This window comes from Vulpes lagopus, chromosome 23 (genome assembly GCF_018345385.1).
Source record: "Vulpes lagopus strain Blue_001 chromosome 23, ASM1834538v1, whole genome shotgun sequence".
Taxonomy (NCBI): Eukaryota; Metazoa; Chordata; class Mammalia; order Carnivora; family Canidae; genus Vulpes; species Vulpes lagopus.
In genome coordinates this window covers 52,741,056-52,764,093 of record NC_054846.1, presented here as the reverse complement: position 1 = coordinate 52,764,093, position 23,038 = coordinate 52,741,056, and the positions used below count along the sequence as shown (strand labels likewise).

The 23,038-nt window shown below is 34.7% G+C and overlaps 1 protein-coding gene across 2 annotated transcripts in view; it reads left to right on the top strand.

Annotated features, from left to right (window-relative positions):
* The window catches only part of AGBL4 (AGBL carboxypeptidase 4), a 1,348,432-nt gene that overhangs the window by 147,612 nt on the left and 1,177,782 nt on the right, over window positions 1–23,038 (top strand). The gene's annotated exons all lie outside the window — the stretch shown is intronic.

Sequence of the window (23,038 nt, the reverse complement as noted above, 5' to 3'; positions counted from 1 at the left end):
ACTTGGAAACACTTGAAAATAAATGCTATGTTATTGTTGCTACAAGTGATTATTATTTTTTTACAAGTGATTATTTAATATTATAATGGTAATATTAATGAACATTGATATATAGTACCTTATATTTTATAAAATACTTCTTCAGATATTTCTTTTGGGATTAAACTGATATAATTTGACTATATGATAAATCATTAATTATTGAATGTTTATTATGTACCTGGTTCTGTATGATATGCTTGCAGAACTTGGTCTTTGTCAGAAAGGAGATCTCCTAATAAAGAAATGATTTAGGAACAGATTCAGTTGAACAATACAAAAAAGCAAAAGTAACATTGCATCACAATCATCAAATGCTGTGGCTATTTTGAATGGGAAGATGAAAACTTGATTGTAAATTTCTATCCAGTAGGGATGGATCATGTTAACTTTTTTGTGCTCTGAGCCTCATACTCTGAATGGCATAAAATAGGTATTCAGAATAAGTTGAAAATATTAATGAGAAAGGTAAACATAATATTTTTTTGTAAATAATTGTTTACTATTTTTAGTTTTGATAATGTGTGTGTGCATGTGTTTATATGGGTCATTGATTGGAAGGACATGGTAGTGTCAGTTATATGATACTTTTCTGAACCCTAAGAATATTGGTTGTTTATCAATAAAAACTTATTTATGTAAGATTTTGCTCTTTGTTTATTCCATGCTATTTTAGTTTGCTAAGTCTGCCATAACAAAGAACCACGAGCTGTGTGGCTTAAACAACAGAAATTTGTTATCTTACAGTTCTGGAAATCTAAGGTCAAAGTGTCAGTAGGGTTGGTTCTTTCCAAGGGTTGTGAAGAAGAATATATTCCATGTCTTTTGTCTAGCTTCTTGTGGTTTGTTAGCAATCTTTGGTATTCTTTGGTTTGTAGAATCATCACCTTGATTTCTGCCTTCATCTTTACTTGGCATTCTCCTTGAGTGTATATGCCTTTCTCAAATATTCCCTCTTTATTAGGATGCCAGTCATATTGGATCAGGGGCCACTCTAATGGCCACATTTTAACTTGATTACCTCTGTAGAGGCCCTATTTCCTAGTAAGGTCATATTTTGAGGTACTGGATAGTAGGACTTTAATATGAATTTGGGGGGCACATAATTTAACCATAATTAGTATAATTAGCATTGCTCTTCCGTTCAGACCTGAACACTTTTCACATAATTAAGAATGATTTCTTCTACTTTTCCTAAATTTTGATTTATTGCTTTGTCTGGGATATATTTGATGCCTAGAAAATATCTTTTGAATTCTTTTTACCTCAATTAAAGACAGGAAGGCCCTTTATAATAGTAACAACTCTGTAAGGGTCGGAATTATCCTCCTTTTTTTTTTTTTTTTTTTTTTTTTTAATTATCCTCCTTTTAAAGATCATGTGTTTTGGTTTATCTACAGTCTGAAATAATCCAAATTTCTTTCTTTCTTAGATCCTATTTTCCTTAACCTTAGTTATCTTTTTCTTTTCTTTTTCTTTTTTCTTAGTTATCTTAGTTATCTTTTTTCTTTTTCTTTTTCTATCCTTTACTGGAAAGCTCAGTAGAGGAAATTGCCCAGTTTAACCACATAGTATCTAAATTAATAACACATATTTGTCCAACAGTATATGAACAATTAGTTTGTATCAATTGGATATGTGCTAGTAGTCCATAAGCCTTGCAGTAATAGTAGAGTGCTAAAGTGGACACCCTTTGGAGTCAGGCTAAAAATTATGTCCTAACTTGAAAACTGAGCTATAGTTTCCTCATCATTTAATGGGGAATGATGTCTACCTTGCCTTTAAAAGGAAAAAAATATATTTCATTGTTTGAAAAAATCAAAACATCTTACCAAAATATATACAAAGTAATAATAATATTTAAAAAATAGATAAGTGAGAAAATCTCAGAAAGAGAAAATAGCAAAAGAAAATTCAGTTTGATGAGTACATAAAATGAATGTTATGAGGTCCCATAAATTTGCTCTAGGTAGACAGTAAATTTAACTGAGAGTTTTCTGATAGCCATTGCCAAGAGAAAAACAATATCTATAAGATAAAAATAAACCAAATATTGAAATCTTATAGAAGTTCTTCCTATTGGGTTTCCTAAGGCAGACACTGATGTGATGAATAGCATCTTCAACAATATATCTATAGTATTTATGACAATATATTTCATAGGAATGTATTTTGTAACGTCCTTCGATATAGACTGAGGGCATAATCCTATCAAGGGCATCTTAGTGAAAGCAATTTAGTTGGTACTTGAAACAATTTGTTTGACATGTGCAGCTTTCATCTGATCTAATTTAAATTCAAGGATTTATTTTAGATTATTTAAAACAAGAGAAGTAAAAAAAAAAAAAATGAAATAGATGAGTTTTCTTTTATGTGCTGAGATGCTGAGTAGCTGCCTGATATATTGTGTTGACCAGGATTCTATAGGTCATCCAGACTTAGAGAGGAGTAAAGTGGCTAAGAAATTCAATGATTGGAAGGTATTGTTTCATGTGGATGGAATATATTGCCTTCAGATAAGGCCTCCATAACTAATTTTTTCTTTCCGAGTTGTGGAATATGTAAAGTGTCTCATATATTGCCTAGCACTGAACTGGTGGATAATCTGTTTTTCTCATGAGAAATAAGGTCTGCAGGTCAGATATATACTCTCCAACGAATCCCTGGTCTGTTTTTTCCATAGCCTCCTCTCTATAAGTAATATTTCTCTTGAAAAAACATCAAGACACCCCAGTTTTATCTTTCCATAGATACCTGACACTTTTCTTGACTTTTTAAAACTTTATTCTCTTCTACTACCTGTAACCTGCTTCTGGACAGAGTCTGAAACTGGTAAATCTCTGCTCTCCTGAAGAACCAAGGAGAGTGCTTAGGAAATTAAGCAGTAAATTAATACTGTATTTATTTGTTGAATGAAATAATTTGAGCAATGGAAAGGTGGGGAGAGATTAACTTTTTTATAGCTTTCATGAAAATACCATACTTAGGGACACCAAGCAATTAAGTATGGTATTTTCTTTTTTTTTTTTTTTAAGATTTTATTTATTTATTCATGAGAGACAGAGGCAGAGACACAGGCAGAGGGAGGAGAAGCAGGCTCCATTCAGGGAGCCCGATGTGGGACTCCATCCCAGGAATCCCAGGAATCCGGAATCACACTCTGAGCCAAAGGCTTAACCGCTGAGTCACTTACTTAACCGCTGAGTCACCCAGGTGTCCTAGTTTACCTCATTTAATACAGAAACCTTCTGAGGTATTATATCTCTCTTTGTAGATGAGGAAACTAATGCTCAGAGATGTAAAGTTATTTCCCTTGAATTGCACGACTGACAGAGGTATAGCTGAATTAGAAACTGAGAATTTCCTGGCTGTAACAGCCATCCTTTTAACCGTTGTATATACATATTACCTTATTATAGTTCAATTTATGACATATGAATAATAGATATATTCTTGAAAATTTCTCACTAAGTGATAAAATGTATAAGAATATATATATATACACACACACATATATATTAAGATACATAGGTTTTGTGATAAGAAAAATAACAAATTGTCTACTAAGCCATCTAAGTAAATACTATGGTTGTCAGCATATATCATATAAGTATTGTTTTATGATTTATAGGAGTGTGTATATTAAATATGAGAGGAAGAATATAGTTTATACTACAAATTAATTGGTTAGCCTTAGAGACTTAATATGATAATTAAATTACTATGGAATGAAAAAGAGTCAGTGAAATAAGGGTATGGTTTGGTTGTTTATATAACATTTAAAAATGATGGAAATAAAACTTAAAACTTTTATTTTTAATTTCTCCAGTGGAATTTTACTACATTTATTTGTGATATCTTTAAAAATTAATGTTTTATTTCCTATTTAGAGAAAATAATTTTTATTCTTGGCACAGTATGAAAATGTGCCTGGACTACAGTAGAAATCATGGGTTTTAGCCTAATATTTCACTACTTTTTTCGATATCCCAATGGTTGAAATTACTTTTTCTTTTTAACTTTTTGAGGAAAGTTGACAAATATAATTGTACATATTTAAATTGTCCAATGTGATTGTCTGATATATATACATATATATCAAATATATACATATAGGATATTTACCAAGATTAAAATAATTAACGCATCCATCACATATTTGCCAGTTAACTTTTCTGTGTGGTAAATCCTTAAGGTCTACTTTTATCAACTTTCAAGAATACCATACGTATTAATAATTGTAGTCACCATGGTGTATGTTAGATCATCAGCACTTCTGTAACTGAAAATTTGTACCTTTTCAGTTATATTGCCCTATTTCCCCTTCCCCCCAGCCTCTGGCACCACTGTATTATTTCCTGTTTCTGTGAAATTGATTTTATTACACCATTATTCAGAATAGCCAAGATATGGAAACAACAAAAATGTTCTTCCATATATGAGTGAACAAAGAAAATGTGATACACATGTATACACACACACACACACATATATATGGATATTATTTAGCTATAAAAGAGAAGTAAATCTTCCTATTTGTGACAATGTGCATGAATCAGGAAGGCATGTATTAACTAATTTTTTTTAATGGCAGTATAGTATAATTCCAAAAATACAGGTTTCAGAAAGATCCATATATATGTGTTTTATATATTAACTTCTACTCATCTGTAAAATTAGGAAAACAAGTATTTATATTGTAGAATTATTATGCAAATTAGGGTAATATATAAAGAGACAGCACAAAATATGGCTATCAATGTAATAATTCTGGCATATGTATAAAATAATTTCAAGAATGTTAAAATGTGCTAGGCACTTTTATGGGTATATATATATTTTTTTATGGGTATATTTGTATGTGTCATTACCAATCCGTACAACAACCATACAACATAGGAACCTTAGATTGGCATCCCCCAGAATCATGTCCTGAGACAAAGACATAGGTAAAGGTTGTATATGATAGGAATCTCAAGAGAGAGATACCCTGGGTAATTCATGCTCTGCTGGGCAGAGTATTCTTATTACAGATTTATTATTATAATTATAGATTCACTTATTTATTTTCAGAGAGAGAGCTAGGGAAGGGGCAGAGGAAGAGCTAGGAAAGTTCTCAAGTAGACTCCTGCTGAGCATGGAGTCCTGCATGGGGCTCAATCTCATGATCCTGAGATCATGACCTGAGCCAAAATCAAGAGTCTAACAGTTAACCAGCTGAGCCACCCAGGCACGCCTGATCATATATACTATGCTTGAATGTTCTAGTGTACATTCTTTGGGCTTGGAAAATTTAGGTTTGGTGTTTCTAAGATAATTTAATTGGTGTTAATGATAAGTACCAAAATCAGAAGAATATTTGTAGTTTTTAAGTTAATAGTATTCTCCTTTGGCATTAGGAGTTAACTTTGCAGTTGTGGGAAGAGCAATGTGTGGAGTCAGTTGACCTGGTTTTGAATCCTAGCCTAACTTAATCTTGGGAATTATTTTATGTCTTTGAATCTCGTTCTATCCATCTAAAAATGGAGAAAATACTTTACAGGCTTTTAAAAAAATTACTATAGGGATCCCTGGGTGGCGCAGCGGTTTGGCGCCTGCCTTTGGCCCAGGGCGCGATCCTGGAGACCCGGGATCGAATCCCACGTCGGGCTCCCGGTGCATGGAGCCTGCTTCTCCCTCTGCCTGTGTCTCTGCCTCTCTCTCTCTCTCTGTGAGTATCATAAATAAATAAAAATTTAAAAAAATTACTATAATTATAGTTAACATTTAAAAAATACTTAATCTGTGCCAGTCTTTGAACATGAAGCTTAACATGTATCATATATAATACTTTCCTTTTCAGAACTCCCTAGAGTAATTTAGGGTCCCATCCGTACAGACCCATAGCAATATGTATACTTTCCACTCTACTTGTTTAAATGTCTGAGGTTTGTAAGCTCTGTAGTAGCTCGTTTATCACCACATATCATGCTTAGAGCCTGGTACATAATAGGTGCTCAATAAATGTATATGAAATAAATATAATTATCATAATAATTCAGAGTAAGTATTACTAATGCTGATTTACAGATAAAGAAAATCAGGCTTAGAGAAGTTAAGCATATGTTGAGATCAAACTGTTTCTAAGAGATAGAGTCAGAATTTGAATCTGGTCTGATTAATGGCTAATAGCTAATGGTCAGATACAGGCGTTTTGTGAAGCTCACAACATACTTTTACATACTTTATCTCGTTGAATCCTCACCTATATTGAGGTAGGTATTATTTTGTTTTACAGACGAAGTAGGGATCTAGAGAGGTTATGAAATTTGCCTATGGCTATACAGTTAAGTAATCAAATATTAGACTGGGTATTTGAAACCAAGTTGGATATAATTAAAATAATACTAATATTAAATATGAATATAGAATTTACTCTGTGTCATGAAAAGTTCTAAGTGTTTGACATGAATAATAATTATTATATGACATGCATAATTATTTGTCTTATCAAACCTACGAGGTAAGTTCTATTGGTATTATTTTCCTTTGACAGGTAAGAAAATAGACACAAAGAAGTTAGATAATTTTACCAAGATCACAAAACTGGTAGATTGTGGACCTGGGATTAAGACCCAATTGGTGTGGCTCCAGAATCTCTGCTTGAACCACTGCACTGTGTAGAGTTGGTATTTATATGAAAACGATGTCAGGCACTTAGCAATAGTTCCATAATTTTTAAATTTTGCATTTAGATCTTTATAACTTCTGAGAAAAACAAGATTGCTGTAACACTAAGTTAAAAATATGATACTCAGCTTCCTAAATTGCGGAATGAAGTGATTGTAGCAGAAAAATAGATTAGACTGTCATTGATCACTCCATACCAAGAGCTTATGACCATTAACCTTTAAAGTAAGAAAAGTTCTCTTGCAGAAAATTAAAATGTTGAGAGATATTTCCAAATATTTAAAAATCAAATAAAATCTTGTAGTATATGAGGCCTAGGTTTATAGCATTTCTAAGGAAAAATAAATGGTGAATTTTCTATTTGTAGAGTCTTCCCCCTTCATTCTCACAGAAATTAAATAAACTGCTCTGTTTAAAGAAGAGTTTTAAAGTTGTATGTAGTTATAAATATAGTAGAATTCTTGATTTAGCTTGTTTTGAGGGATGTGGTCAAATTTTTCTTTTTCTTTTCTATAAATCACCAGTCAGCAGATCTGTTTTACCCCGTGGGAGGAATACAACACACAGTTCCTGGATTAAAGGAGTGTTGTGGAGAGACTGACAGAGGCTGTGATTAAATTGACCACAAATTTTGTCGTCCAAGGCAAATGTTTTTGCCCAGAACAAATGCTAACCTGGGAGGGATGCTGGGACAGCTGGCATTGTCAGCTGGGACTTGTCAGAGGCTAACCATGATGGCTAGTACCTCTAGCCCTAATAGGGAAAAGTACAGTGTAATAAGAAAACAGAGCAAAAGCATGTCTTTTTCAGCAGGGTTTTGTGGGAAGGTGGTGGGGCAAGTTGGCCAACTTCTTAGAGGAGGCTAAAATGAACAGAGTATTAAAGGATTAGTAAGAATGATCCTGGTAAATTTTAGCATGTGGGAAAAACTACTTTGTTCTTGTGATGTCATGCAGAAAGACCTGAATGTCAGGGGGATAATGGTACTCTCCGGGAATGGCAAACTACGACTAACTCAGAGATGGAGCATATTCCTGAGAGCACGGCCTTGCTGAAACTTTTTAATTAATTAATTAAATAAGTAAACAAACATATTTCATTAATTTATTTCTAATATATGTCATCTCTCATTCTTGTCTTCATTCTTAAAGAAATAAGGGTGCTTTACCTTTCCCCACTTGGAGCAAATACTGTAATGTATTCTGTGTGTGTATATCCTGAACCTGGTTTGAATGTGTCCCCATGCTGGTTGTTTTCCTCCTCTTTATAACTTCACCCTGTATCATACCTCTGCCCTGTGGACTCTCCTGACTTCTGTGTATTGCTGCACTGTTTGCTTTCCTAATCCAAAATTTTGTTCCTGACCCGCAGAGTTAGCCTCTTGTCCCCACTGGAATTTTTTTTCCATAGGATGATAATAAGAAGAGATATTTGGCAATGTACTCTGTTTTCCCTCTGCCTGTTATTAAATGAATGATTATAAAATCTTGCAACCTTTTCAGCCCTACAACTTCAGCCCTTGACAACGTCCTAAATAGGTTTGCTGGATTTGTTCAGTAGCTTTCCAACTGGTCTCTCAAATTTAGCCCCAACTCTCTTTGGTCCATCCTCCACAGTGCCACCAAAGTGAAAATGCAAATCATCTGATCATATTACTTTATTGTTTAAAATGTTTCATGACTCCCTGTTGTCCTCAGAATAAAATCAATTGCTTTTAGTTGATAACATCTTTAATTTAAGACCTGATAAAAATTTCCTTCATATTAATATTGTCATTTCATGCCAGAATATGCTACCTTATGAGGCCATTATCTCTCTTAGAGAAAAAAAAATAAGCACATTTTGGAGAAAACAGCATGGTTATATAATATAAAGTGTTTCACCGTGTCTAGAAATTCGTTGGAGAGATACTGGCAGCTATGAAACTGTAGGTGAAGAATTTAATTCTGTTATTTGTTTCTGACTCATAATTGAAACAAAGCGAACATCTATTTTTTCAGGGTTTTCATTTGTTCTTTAAATTTCTGACCTTACTGAATCATTTCTACATATATATGGCTCTTTTTTTTTTTTTTAAGATTTTATTTATTCATGAGAGACACACAGAGAGAGAGAGGCAGAGACAGAGGCAGAGGGAGAAGCAGGCTCCACACAGGGGGCCTGATGTGGGACTGGATCCCTGGACTCCAGGATCATGCCCTGAGCCAAAGGCAGACACTCAACTGCTGAGCCACTCTGGTGTCCTTGTGATCCCAACTTTGTAGGATTGCTCTGACTCTCAGGATATCACCACCTCCTGCCTTTGCCCCTTTATCTATGGTTATAGTAGAAACTTCCTGCTATTGTTAATCTCTGTGTTGCCCCACTTTCACCCATTTGGCCTTTCAGCTCTCCCAGAACTTTTGCAACTGGTTTCCTGTAATACATTCATTTTATTGGTTTACCTGGTATGGGCTCTTTTACTGACTCATCCCTGATTAAGGTTTTAGTGCTGAAGGAAGAAACTTCATTCTGTGATTCCTTGAGGTTCTTGTAAATGGTGGGGATGGATTTTCACCTTACCATGTATTGCTTCTCATAACCCAAGGCCATAGTAGATGCCAAAAATTGCTGGAACCTTAGGGGAAGCTCTTTAATGGTCAGAGTTAACACTGGTGGCTCAAAGTGTTGTCCATCTAGCAGTTTCCTGAGCTAGATCATGCTTAGTTCTTTTATATTATCTTGGTAAGTGAGTTATGTTCTTGACCAGATTTTTACATTTAAAAATAGAGCTTATGGGCAGCTCCGGTGGTGCAGCGGTTTAGTGCTGCCTGCAGCCTGGGGTGTGATCCTGGAGATCCGGAATCGAGTCCCGTATCGGGCTTCCTGCATGGGGCCTGCTTCTCCCTTTGCCTGTGTCTCTGCCTCTCTCTCGCTCTCTCTGAATGAATAAATAAATAAATCTTTAAAAAAAATAGAGCTTATGTGTGTATACTGAAGGGCTGCCCAGATTTGTTTTTTTTTTGGGGGGGGAGGTCTAGTTTACTCGAAAATTCAAAAACAAACCATAATTATATAGGAATGTTAAGATGTTTGTGACAATATTTTTGGCCCACTGCTGAGTTCCTATCCCATGGCCTAAGTCCTTAGTGTTTGGTTTTGAAAATGTACCCATTTAATTTCACTTTACTCCCTGAGTTTGCACTTTGTTTTGGGGAATTATTGTTTATTTTAAAATCCATTTTCTTTCAGATAGGGCTGAGCTTTTTGAATAAGTAAAAATTCTCCCCGTCCTTTTTTGCATGCTACAGAAAATAAGAGGCAGGAAGCATTGTAGTCTGAGAGATAGAGGCATTAAACCTTAGCTCTGTCATTCACTTTGAGCAGTCTCAGTACATCTTTAAAACAGACATGACAATATTTATCTTACAGGGTTGTTGTGTGGATTGGAAGGACCAAATGCCTAGCAGAGAGTGGTCACTATTGAAATGTGAAGGAAGATTGGAAAGGGAAGTGATTCATTTTTGTGTATATAGATGATGCGAGATGGTGTGGGAGACCACCGAGGAAGCCATTTTAGAGGAGGTAATATAGGAATTCCACTTTAATACTCTGCCTGGAATATTCTTTCAGAAAGCATGTTTTTCCCTCATTTCAAGTTTTTGCTCAGATGTGTAAAATTTCAACTCTTATTCCATGACACTTCCTAATCCCCTTTCTGCTTTATTTTTCCTTCTTAGCACTTATCACTAATATAATATTAATTTTACTTATTTATATATTTAAAAATTTATTATCTGCCTCCTCCATTAGAATATAAATTGTATGAAGGTAGAATTTTTCTTTCATTCCCTAGTGCCTAGAACAATGCCTGGTGATAGGTGTTCAATAAATATTTGTTTAAAGAATTAGTGTGAGAATGAGTAGAAAATTACCAGATTTATTGTATTTTTCTGACCATTGATCTTCGATTATAAAATGCAAAGTTGAGGAATTTAGCATGACTATAATGATTTATAGAAAACAAACACTTATCCAGCAAACTTATATTTTGAGACTATTGCTGACAACTTGGGTAGGATGATGGGAAACCTTTGAATAGCCAAAATAGTTGTAAAATACATGCATTAAAGTTCATGCATCTTAATTCTGAGAGGAGATATTTAGCGATTATTTCTTCTTATTTAGATAGCTTTAACTATCTTGATGACATGGATTTTTAGTCCAGGAAATTTGCAGGTCGGGTGGAGCCTGAGAAGATAGGAATGCTCTTGGTGAGAAATCAAAGTTGACAAGCTGACAGAAGGGAGGAGGCTGAATAAAAGTAAATAACAAAATTTAAGCATATAACCTTTAATAGATCTGTTCTTTATCATCAGGGTAAGATTAAATTATGTACAAGATGATTTTAGAAAGAATTTGAGTAAAAATAGAAATGTCTCTATACACCTATTACATTTTTATCCTTTCAGTCTGGTTTGTATCCTCTCTGTTCCAGCAAGAAAGTTCTCTGAAACGTTGCCCGAGACATTAGTCATGTAATTTGGTGGTCTTGTCTTAGCTCTTGATTTCTCTGTAGTATATGACATTTCTAATGATTGCACTTACTTTTTGACACTCCTTTTTCCTGACAGCATTGACTCTATTGTTCTTATTCATCTCCTTCTCTGACTGACCAGACTTGTTTTTGTCCACATGTAACCCTTAAAGGCATTCTCCAAGGTTCAGATCATCTTTTTTTATTTTTTTATTTTTATTTTTATTTTATTTTATTTTTTTTTTAAATTTTATTTTATTTATGATAGGCACACAGTGAGAGAGAGAGAGAGGCAGAGACATAGGCAGAGGGAGAAGCAGGCTCCATGCACCGGGAGCCTGACGTGGGATTCGATCCCGAGTCTCCAGGATCGCGCCCTGGGCCAAAGGCAGGCGCCAAACCGCTGCGCCACCCAGGGATCCCAGATCATCTTTTTTAAAAATAATCTTTAAAAATACCGAGTATCACATCTAATAATTCATTATTCATACATCCATTGAGAATTATTATTATGCTCAATAAGTATTCTGAATCCATTAATTTCTTAGTATATGTCTTCCTCATTCAAACCACCACCATCTGTTAGAACCACCATTCCTCTTGTTTCCTTCCATACGTGCTACCACTCCCATTATCTATTCTTAGCACAAGCATCTAGAATGATCCTTTTAAAACTCAAATCTGAGCATATCCCTGTCTTATTTAAAATATTTCATTGTCTTCCCATCAAAATTAGAATGAAATCCAGACTCCTTATCCTGACTGCAACATGGTACATGATCTGGTGTTTGATTATTTTTCTGACTATCTTAGGCTATTCTTATTCTTCCTAATAATGCTTTATCCACGGTGACTTTCTACCTATTAATAGAGCAGGCCAGATTTGTTTCTGCTTTCGGCTGTTTGGTCTAGGCATTTCTTCCTCCTGAAATACTAATCCTCCTCCTCCTCCTCCACCAACATCTTTGTATCTTGGCATTCAGATCTCAGCTTACATACTGCTTCTTCAGATAGACCTGTGATTAGCCAGTCTAAAGTAGCCACTCAGTCATCCACCATATCATCTGTTTTTATTCTCTGCTTGTTCATTTACTTTTTTATTTATCTGCCTCCCCTACAATAAGTATAGTTACTTTGTCTATTTGCTCTATCACGAGAGCCTAACATATACTAGGCATTCAATAACTGTCAAAAGGATAAATGAATTATATGGCAGATGCTGAGGGTACAGAGACAATAGCAGTAATTGTTACTACAATAGTTATTAGCCTTCCTTAGGTAATAGGAATTTTTGAGAATCTGATGAAAACTATGTATTCTCTTCCAATAAAATGCACTTATGTACATATAGTAAGAATTTGCTTAAAAATTAGAGTGCTTAACTTCTTAAGTACTTACTTGTTGTTAGCCACTTTACAAGTTTTCCTGTCATCTTAGAAACTGTGGAATATACTTTTATTATGTCAGAATCTTTATATGATTATTGGTGCATAAGTAATATAGTGGTACAGTGCTTCTTAAAACTATCTGTGGTCAAGAACTGTTTTTGCTTTTTTAATTTCCAATATCATGGTTCTATATATGGCCCTGCTGTATATGACTTATATGGAACTCATGCCACATGCAAGTCACTTAATGAATTTGTCAGCATCCAGACTGGTTTATACTCTTTAAACTAGATAGTACATAAGTCATGATTTTGGATGTCGAATGGCTATAAAAAAATCATACTCTACTTGTTTTATGGGCAATCTATACTAAACAGTTTGTAGACCAGCAGACCAAATTTTGAAGAACACTGTCTTGGAAAGTATCATCAGTCTTGAACTCTTTTCAAAGCACCAGTTCCATATTTCATCTACTTGATCATGTCTCTAACCATTTGTTTTATTCATATTTTAAACTGTCATTCCCAAAACCAAACTTCTCATGTTCTAACTTCAATTTTTTTTTTATTTATTTTATGATAGTCACAGAGAGAGAGAGAGGCAGAGACATAGGCAGAGGGAGAAGCAGGCTCCATGCACCAGGAGCCTGATGTGGGATTCGATCCTGGGTCTCCAGGATCGCGCCCTGGGCCAAAGGCAGGCGCCAAACCGCTGCGCCACCCAGGGATCCCATGTTCTAACTTCAAAACAGAAGAGCTCCTTTGACTTTTCTTTCTTTCTTCTTTCTTTTTTTTTTTTTTTAAAGATTTTTATTAATTTATTTGATAGAGAGGGAGAGAGAAAGCATAAGCAGGGGATGTAGCAGGCAGAGGGAGAGGGAGAGCAGGCTCCTTGCTGAGCAGGGAGCCCAACGTTGGACTCAATCCCAGGACCCTAGGATCATACCCTGATCTGAGGACAGATGCTTAACCAACTAAGACACCCAGTTGCCCCTGAATTCTCTTTTTAATTTCAAAAATTCCAATAATTTCTTGGTCATCCAGAATAATTTTTTACTTTTTTTTAGCCGTCCCATTCAATCACTCATTAAATCCTATTATTCTACTTCAGATTTTCTTAACTTCTTTTTCATTATCACTTTGCTAAGGGGCCTTTTTAGACATTTTATTTTTCTACTCCCCTTACCTCTTTAAAACTTTAATTCTACAAATACAGTGTATGTCTGTTTATGTACTGTGGGCTTTCAAAGGGCCACAAATAATTTTAATATCTAAAATTTCCTTGGTTCCCTAGATACCAACCTTGTTGTGAATGCATTCCCTACCTCTATGATCCTTCTCATGTATACATTTTCATTTTTATCATATTATCCAGTATTAAATCATTATTATTTTTGCTTTGATAATGTTATTCTCCTTGTTATTGAAAATGGATCATCCCCAAGGCCTACCTTTGAAGTTATTTTTTTCCATGCAGTTTTCTATGATCCTCGAGCCTTGTATGACATTTCCCTCTTCTAATTCCCAGCGACAATTTTTTTTGATATTTCTTTTATGGAACATAGATTTTTATTGTTGTCTGCAAACAAGGCTCATTGAGGTCAGGAACAATGATTTCTTTCCTTGTCTTACAATGGCTAGTTTTTAATAGGCACTTAAAACATACATGAATGAAGGAATAAATGGCAGTCTTAAAAACAAAAGAGTAGGTATAAAATGTTTGGTAAGTTTCTGCTCAACTAAAAATCTTCATTTTCTTTTGGATCAATGAGACATTTTCCTATAGCCTGTTCTTCTACATCTGTCTTTGTCTACAGGGATAGAGTTAGTATAGATGAAGTAATAAACCTGATATGATTCTTTGCTTTATCATTAATTCACATTTATATAGTATATCCTAAAGGGGCCAAGGATAGATGTATTAGCCTGATTCAGTGCCTTGTCTTAGTCTTCAGTTGTCACTCTATTCATAATTTACACATCAGTCACAGAACATTTATATTTTAAGTGTCCCTTAAATATAGCAGAACATTCTTGCTTAAAACAAATGTGTTGGAAGAAATACCTCATAGGGCAGATTTCATTGCAACATCTAGAAGCAAATGCTCATATCCATATGTACTGGTTAATTTCTTCCCAATATGTTTTGTGTGTTTTTAAAAAAATTTTTCTGTATGTTAAATTACAAAAGGTTTTTAAAATCTTTTATCAATTTTCATAATTATTTATGAAGATTATGCCAACAAAAGAAAGAAATGGTGTTTTTACTTATAAATTTACAGAAAGAGATACTGAAATAGTTTAAAAATGTATGTAAATGTAGATTTCATTTAAAAAAACTTCAAAAATATTTATCTTAGAGCACAAGAGCAAGAGAGCATAAGCAGGAGGAGCAGCAGAGGCACAGGAAAAAGCAGACTCCCCAACTGAGCAGGGAGCCCAACGTGGGGCTTGATCTCAGGACCCTGAGATTATGACCTGAGCCAAAGGCAGATGCTTAACCGATTAAGCCACCTGGCACCCCTATTTTTTAATATTTTAATGCTTAGATTTATTTCATTGGAAATCATGTCTAGTGGAGTCTTAGTTTTGGAAACAGGTCTGGTTTTGAATTCTGGGTTTTCTATTTACTACCTGGGTGCCCTTGTTTGAGATACTTAGTGTTGTATTAGGGTTCTTCAGGGAAATGGAAAGTATCCATTTGCCTGTATATCTATCTATCTTTATGCAATAAAGAGATTTATTTTAAGGAATTGGTTCATGAAATTATGGGCACTGGGAAGTCCAAAATCTGCAGGGTAGAGTGGCAGGTTGGAGACCCAGAGGGGAGAAGCTGTGCTGCAGTTTAAGTTTGAATGTTGTCAGGCAGAAAAGCTAGAGAACTGATGTTGCAGTTCAAGTTGGAAGGCTGTGTCTTGGCAGAATTTCCTCTTGCTTGGAGTAGGTCAGTCTTTTGTTCTTTTCAGGCTTTCATCTGATTGGATGAGGCCCACTCACATTACGAAGGGCAATCTGCTATACACAAGATCCACTGATTTAAATGTCAGTTTTACAGAAGTATCTAGAATAAGGTTTGAGCACATATCTAAGCCCTTGGTCCAGCAAAGTTGATACATAAAATTAACCATTATACTTGCCTTTCTGAAATTCGGTTTTTTCATTTTAAAATATGTAAAATAATAAACTATCTCATAGAATGGTTGTGAAGATCACCTAATGTATCAAATGCCTTACATATGGTAGACACTCCATAAATGTCAACATTATTAATTTTCTTTTCCTCCTCTTCCCCACATCCCTCTTCCTCCTCCTTTTTCTGTTTTCATTAGAGAAATAGGAACCATAATTTTTTAGCATGTGATACAGAATATTCATACAAGCTTCGAAAATAAGGTCACAGGAGGACCTAGTGATTATTTAAAAAAAACAAAAGAAAATGACAGTTCTTTTCAACAAAGAAGGTAGAGTCATTTATAATCATTCATTCATTGATTCATTGTTTTGAAAATAGTGTATGGAGTAACATGGAATCAAAATCAATAGGAGCAGACCAAAAGCATTAGCTAATGCTAATTTTTAGCATTACTAACAAAATTTTTAGCATTTTGTTAGCTAATGCTAACAAAAAATAGCATTAGCTTGTTAAGAATAGATAAGAACAATTAAAAAAAGAACAGAAAAGAATCTTCAAGGGATGTTCATTATCTATGAAATAAAGCCCAAGCCTTTTAACATAGAATTTAAAGCTTTCCATGACTTGATAAAGTGCATAGAAGATGGCAGAGAAGGAGGATCCTGAGTTCTCCTGTTCCAAAGGTGTCTAGAGAAGGCCACATTGGAAAGGATTAAGACAGACAGAGATGTCATTGGAAACCAAACCTCTGGTGCAACTAATTACAAACAGGAGGGACATCACAAGCATGTAGGAACAAGAGGATCATAGCTCGTGCTAGGCCTACCTCTTCCTGGGGACCTGCACTGGAAGATGAGTTCCCTTAAGGTATAACTGAAAATCAGTGGGACTTAACTCCAGGAGCTTAAAAATCAGTGAGCTTAACTCTAGGAGAGCCAGAACACTCTAGGAAACCAAGACTCTGTCCTTAAATAGCCAGAATGCTAAATGACTTGAACTGAGACACAGCCTAGAAGCAGCAGTTTGAAAAGTGCCTGGGGTATATGTGAAGGAGATTTATTGACTAATTTTAGGATATATGCTAGAGGGGCAGGGGTCTGCAGGTTTTTCTGGGAACAAAAGTGCTGGTGGTCCCTGTTTTTCTTGCTCTATGCCAGCCTGGATAGTCTGATGCTTGTGGGAACTAGTTTTAATATACTCCATATACCTTGATAACACCATGCTCCTCACACTAGTGTTCTCCAATGGACCTACCTTACCAGCTCTCCAGCCTTGACTTTGTACATGCCCCTCCAAAGTGACTTCTGCCCTGCCACACCTGGCAGGCAACTTGGCTGGGATCAGTGCCTCTCCAAAGTGACTCTTGTTTTGGGGCATGGGGAAGATAACCCCACACAATAGCTTGCCCACAGTTCTGGCAGCTAGGCCTCTTAGCTGGCTATGCAGGGGGCAAGCCCCTCCCTTTAGTGTGCCCACAGTTGTCACAGTGGTTAATTGCAGAAAATCCACTTTGACTGCTGGCCCTACTCACCAGAGAGCCCCTGGCAATTGTGGCTTAGCTAAAATAGGAGGGAACATGTAGTGCACACAGAGGATACTTCTGTAGAGCCTGGTTCTGGTGACCAGTGGGCATTGTGCTATAGGGCACCACAGGACCTCTTTTTTACATAAGATGATTTCTTTCAAAACCAGGAGATATATCTGACCTAACTACTACATAGAAATAAACATGAAGAATTAAAAAAAATGAGGAGACAAAAGAATATGTCCCAAATGAAGAATAATACAGAAGCACAGAAAAAGAGCTAATCAAAATAGCAATAAACAGAATGCCTGATAAAAAGTTCAAAGTAATGATCATAAAGCTACTTCCCAGACTTGAGAGAAGAGTGAATAGATTCAGAACTTCAACCAAAGGATAGGAAAAAAAATATAGCCAGAGCTCAAGAGTATAATAACTGAAATGAGAAATACATTAGAGGGAATCAACAGCATATTGGAGGATTCAGATGCACGACTAACAATCAGGAAGGTAGGGTAATAGAAAATACCCAAGTTCAACATCAAAAAGAAAAAGTAATGAAAAATGAGAACAAGGTAAGGGGTCTCTGCAACATTATCAAGCATAATAATATTCACATTATAGGGATCCCACAAGGAGAAGAGAGAAGAGGAGTAGGCATAAAACTTACTTGAAGGAATAATAACCTCAAAACTTTTCTAATCTGGCTAAGGAAACAGACTTCCAGGGCTAGAACATGCAGAGAACATTACACAAGCTGAACTCAAGGATGTCCACATCAAGACACATAATAATTAAACTGGCAAAAACTAAAGATAGAGACTCTTAAAAGTAGCAACAGAAAAGCAAACAGTTATGTACCAAGGAAACTCCAAAAGGTATCAGATGATTTTTCAGCAGAAACTTTGCAGGCCAGAGGGAGTGGTGTGATATGTTCAAAGTACTGAAAGGAAAAAAACCTACACCCAGAATACAGTACTCTGCAAGATTATCATTCAGAATGGAAAGAGAGAAAAAAATGTTTCCCAGACAAAAGTTAAAGGAGCTTATCACCACTAAACCAGCCTCACAAGAAATGTTGAAGGTAATTTTTTAAGTGAAAAGAAAAGACCATAACTAGAAGTAAGACAATTGTTGAAGAAAAATTTCACTGGTAAAAGCAAACATATAGTAATGGTAGTGGATTAATCACCTATAAAGCAATATGGAGGTTAAAACACAAAAGGAGTAAAATCAGTTATATCCACCAAAAGTACTCAAGGGATACATAAAATAAGCTGTAAAATATGACATTACATACATAAAATGTGAACAGGGGTGTAAAGATTTAGTGCTTTTAAGCTGTTCAAACTTAGATGACCATCAACTCAATATGGACTGTTATACACGTAGGATATTATATATGAACCCCATGGTAACTACAAATAAAAAACCTATAATAGATATATACACAAAAAAGATAAAGGAACCCAAGCATAACACTAAAGAAAGCCATCAAACTACAAGGAAAGAGAGTAAGAGAAGAAGAAAGAAACAAAGGAGAACTACAAAAATAATCAGAAAACAAAAAATTTGCAGTAACTAAGTATCAATAATTACTTTAAAAAATTCAATATTTACTTAAAAAAATTTTTTTTATTTATTTATGATAGTCACAGAGAGAGAGAGAGAGAGAGAGAGAGAGAGAGAGGCAGAGACACAGGCAGAGGGAGAAGCAGGCTCCATGCACTGGGAGCCTGATGTGGGATTCGATCCCGGGTCTCCAGGATCGCGCCCTGGGCCAAAGGCAGGCGCCAAACCGCTGCGCCACCCAGGGATCCCCAATATTTATTTTAAATATAAATGGACTAAATGCCCCATTCAAAAGACATAGGATAATGGAATAGATGAAAAAACAAGACCCATATACTTACCTTTGCGAGACTCATTTCAGACCTATAGACACACACTGACTGAAAATGAATGAATAGAAAAAGATTTTCCATGCAGATGGAAGCATGGGAGGAAGAAGCCAGGGTAGCACTACTTACATCAGACAAAATGGATTAATTAATTAATTAATTGATCAATTGATTTTTAAGTTGTAATTATTTATTTGAGAGAGACAGAGATTGATTGAGAGCATGAGCTGGGGAAAGGATAGAGGGAGAGGGAGAAGCAAATTCTCTACTGGGCAGGGAGCCCGATGAAGGGCACAATCCTAGGACTCTGGGATCATGACCTGAGCTGAAGGCAGGCGCTTAACTGACTGAGCCACTCAGATACCCCTAGACAAAATGGACTTTAAAACAAAAGACTGTTTTAAAAAAGCAAGAGACAAAGGAGGACATTACATAATGATAAAAGGATTAATCTAACAAGAAGATAAAACAAATGTAAATATCTATGCATCCAACATAGAAACACCTAAATGCACAAAGTAAATATTAACAGACATAAAGGGAAAATTTACAGTAATACATCATAGTAGCGGACTTTAGAAACAACTTTTATTTATATATTTTATTTGAGTATAGTTGACACACAATGTGTAGGACATGATTCTACAAATCTTTACATTATGGTATGCTCACTACAAGTGTAGCTACTATTTGTCACAGTCACTTGTCTTCCTTTTGGCTAAGATCAAGTATGGTATCTGTTCTTATCAGTTTAATGGTAGGGGACTATAGCACCCCAGTTACACCAATAGATGGATCATCCAGACAGAAAATCAATAAGGGAACAGTGATTTTTGAATGTTGTTAGACTAAAGGGACTTTACAGTTATATACAGAACATTCCATCTAAATAATAGCAGAATACACATTCTTTTTGAGGGAAGATGAAACATTTTTCCGGAATAGATCATGTTAGGCCACAAAACAAGTCTCAATAAATTTAAGAAGATCGAAATTATATAAAGTGTCTTTTCTAACCACAGTGGTGTAAAACTAGAAAACAGTTATGAAAAACAAACTAGAAAAAACCATGAGCACATGGAGAGCAAATAAAGTGCTACTAAATAACCAGTAGGTCAACTAAGAAATCAAAGGAAATTAAAAAAAAAAAAAAAAGGAAACAATTGAAAATGGAAACACAGTAGTCCAGAATCTTTGGGATGTAGCAAAAGTAGTTCTAGGAGGGCGGTTTGTAGTGATACAGGCCTATCTTAAGAAACAAGAAAAATCTGAAAGAACATAACCTTATGCCTAAAGGAACTATAAAAAGAACAAAGCCCGAATTTAGTAGAAGAAAGTAAGTAATGAAGGTTAGAGTAGAAGTAAATAGAAACTAAAAAAAAAAAAAAAAAAAAAAAAAAAAAAAAAATCAAAAACAAACAAACAAAAAAACCAAAAGATCAATGAAACCAAGAGCTGATTCTTTGAAAGGATAAGCTAAATTGATAAATCTTTAGCCTCCTCAAGGAAAAGAGAGGACTCAAAATCATAAGGAAGGAGGAGAAATAACAACTGATTCATAGAAATTGAAGGAATTTTTAAAGAATATTATAAAAAATAATATGCCAAAAATTGGACAACTTAGAAGAAATGAATAAATTCCTAGAAATATATAATCTTTAAAACTGAATCAGGAAGAAATAGAAAATTTAAATGGACTGATTACTTATAATGAAATTAAATTGGTAATCAAAAAACTCCTAACAAGCAGTCCAGAACCAGATGGCTTACCAGGTGGATTCTACCAAAGACTTAATAGTTAACACCTATTCTGCTCAAAAATATTCCAAAAAATAGAAGAGGAAGGAAAACTTCTAAATTCATCCTACAATTCAAGCATTACCCCGATATTAAAACCAGAGAGATTAAAACCCCTCTCCAAAAAAGACCCCAAAAACTATAGGTCGGTATCTCTGATGAACATGAAAATCCTCAAGAAAATGTTAGAAAACCAAAATCAGTAATATATTAAAAAGATCATTCACCACAATCAAATTGGATTTATTCCAGGGATGCAAAGATGGTTTAATATGTAAAAATCAATCAATATGATACACCACATTAACAAGAGGAAGTATAAAAACCATGGAATCATCTTAGTAGATGCAGAAAAACCTTTTAACAGAGTTCAATATCCATTTATGATAAAACCTCTGGCCAAAGTGAGCATGGCCAGAATATAACTCAACATGATAAAGGTCACGTATGAAAAACTCACAGCTAACATAATACTCAGTGGTGAAAAACTGAAAGCTTTTCTTTTAAGATCTGCAACATGATTAGGATATCCATTCTCACCACTTTGATTTAACAAACTACAGGAAATCCTACCCATAGCAGTCAGATAAGACAAAGAAATCAAAAGACATACAGGTTGGTAAGGAAGAAGAAAAAATTTCATTATATGTGGATGACATAGTACTATATATAGAAAAGCCTAGTGACTCCACCAAAACTGTAACTAATAAATAAATTCAATTAGGTTATAGACTGTAATTACAAAGTAGCAGAGAAACTAAGAAATGATCCCATTTGTAATTGTATCAAAAAGGATAGAATACCTAGAAAGAAATTCAACCAAGGAGATGAAATACCTAAATTTGAAAAGTGTGGACATTGATCAATTGAAGATGACACAAACAAATATAAAGATATACCATATCCCGTATTGTAAGATTTAATATTGTTAAAGGGTCCATGCTACGGGGTCAACATAACCCCTATCAATATACCAATAGCTTTTTCATAGCACTAGAACAAATAATCCTAACATTTGTATAGAATCACAAAAGACCCTGAATAGCCAAATCAGTCTTGAGAAAGAAAACCAAAGCTGGAGGTATCACAAGCCTATATTTCAAGATATACTACAAAGCTATAGTAATCAAAACAGTATGGTACTGGCACAAAAATAGACAAGGGTCCAATGGAACAGAATAGAGAGCCTAGAAATATACCCATATTTACATGCTCCATTAATCTATGACGAAGCAAGAATATGTGGTAGGAGAAAGACAGTATTCTTTAATAAATGGTGCTAGGAAAACTAGACATCTATGTGCAAAAAATGAAACTGTACCACTTTCTTATGCTATACATAAAAATAAACTCAAAACAGAACCATAAACATTCTAGAAGAGAACATAGGCAGTAATTTCTTTGACATATTGTAAAAAAATATTGTAGCAATATTTTTCTAGATATCTGCAGACAAGGTAAAGAAATTTCTAGATGTCTGCAGACAAGGTAAAGAAAAGCAAAAATAAACTATTGGCATTGCATGAAAATAAAAAAATTTTGCATAGTGAAGGAAACCATCAAAAAAAAAACCCCAAAAAGATAACCTACTGAATGAGGGAAGATATTTGCAAATGATAAATCTGATAGAAGGTTAATATCTAAAATATATAAAAAATTTAACAACAAAAGACTCAATCTGATTAAAAAATGGGCAGAGGACCCAAATAGACATTTTCCCAAAGAAGTCATACAGATGATCAACAGAAGAACTTCTAATTGGTCACTGAGAAATTGATGTGGATATAGTTAAATATTGAATGCTTAAAACAATGGCAATGATAGATACTCAATGCATGTTACTTAAATGAATGTTATATAAATAAATAAGTAAATAAATATAGAGGCTTCCTGGTAACTTTCTCTTCACAGAGTACACTAGATAACATGGACTCATTTGTAAAAACTCACCATGTGTTACTCCTGGTAAACCTTAGGTTCTGATGGAAAATAAAACTAATAATTCCTAATATTTACATAGCATTTTATAATTAACAAATTGTCTTCACATCTATTATGGTCTCATAAATCCTAG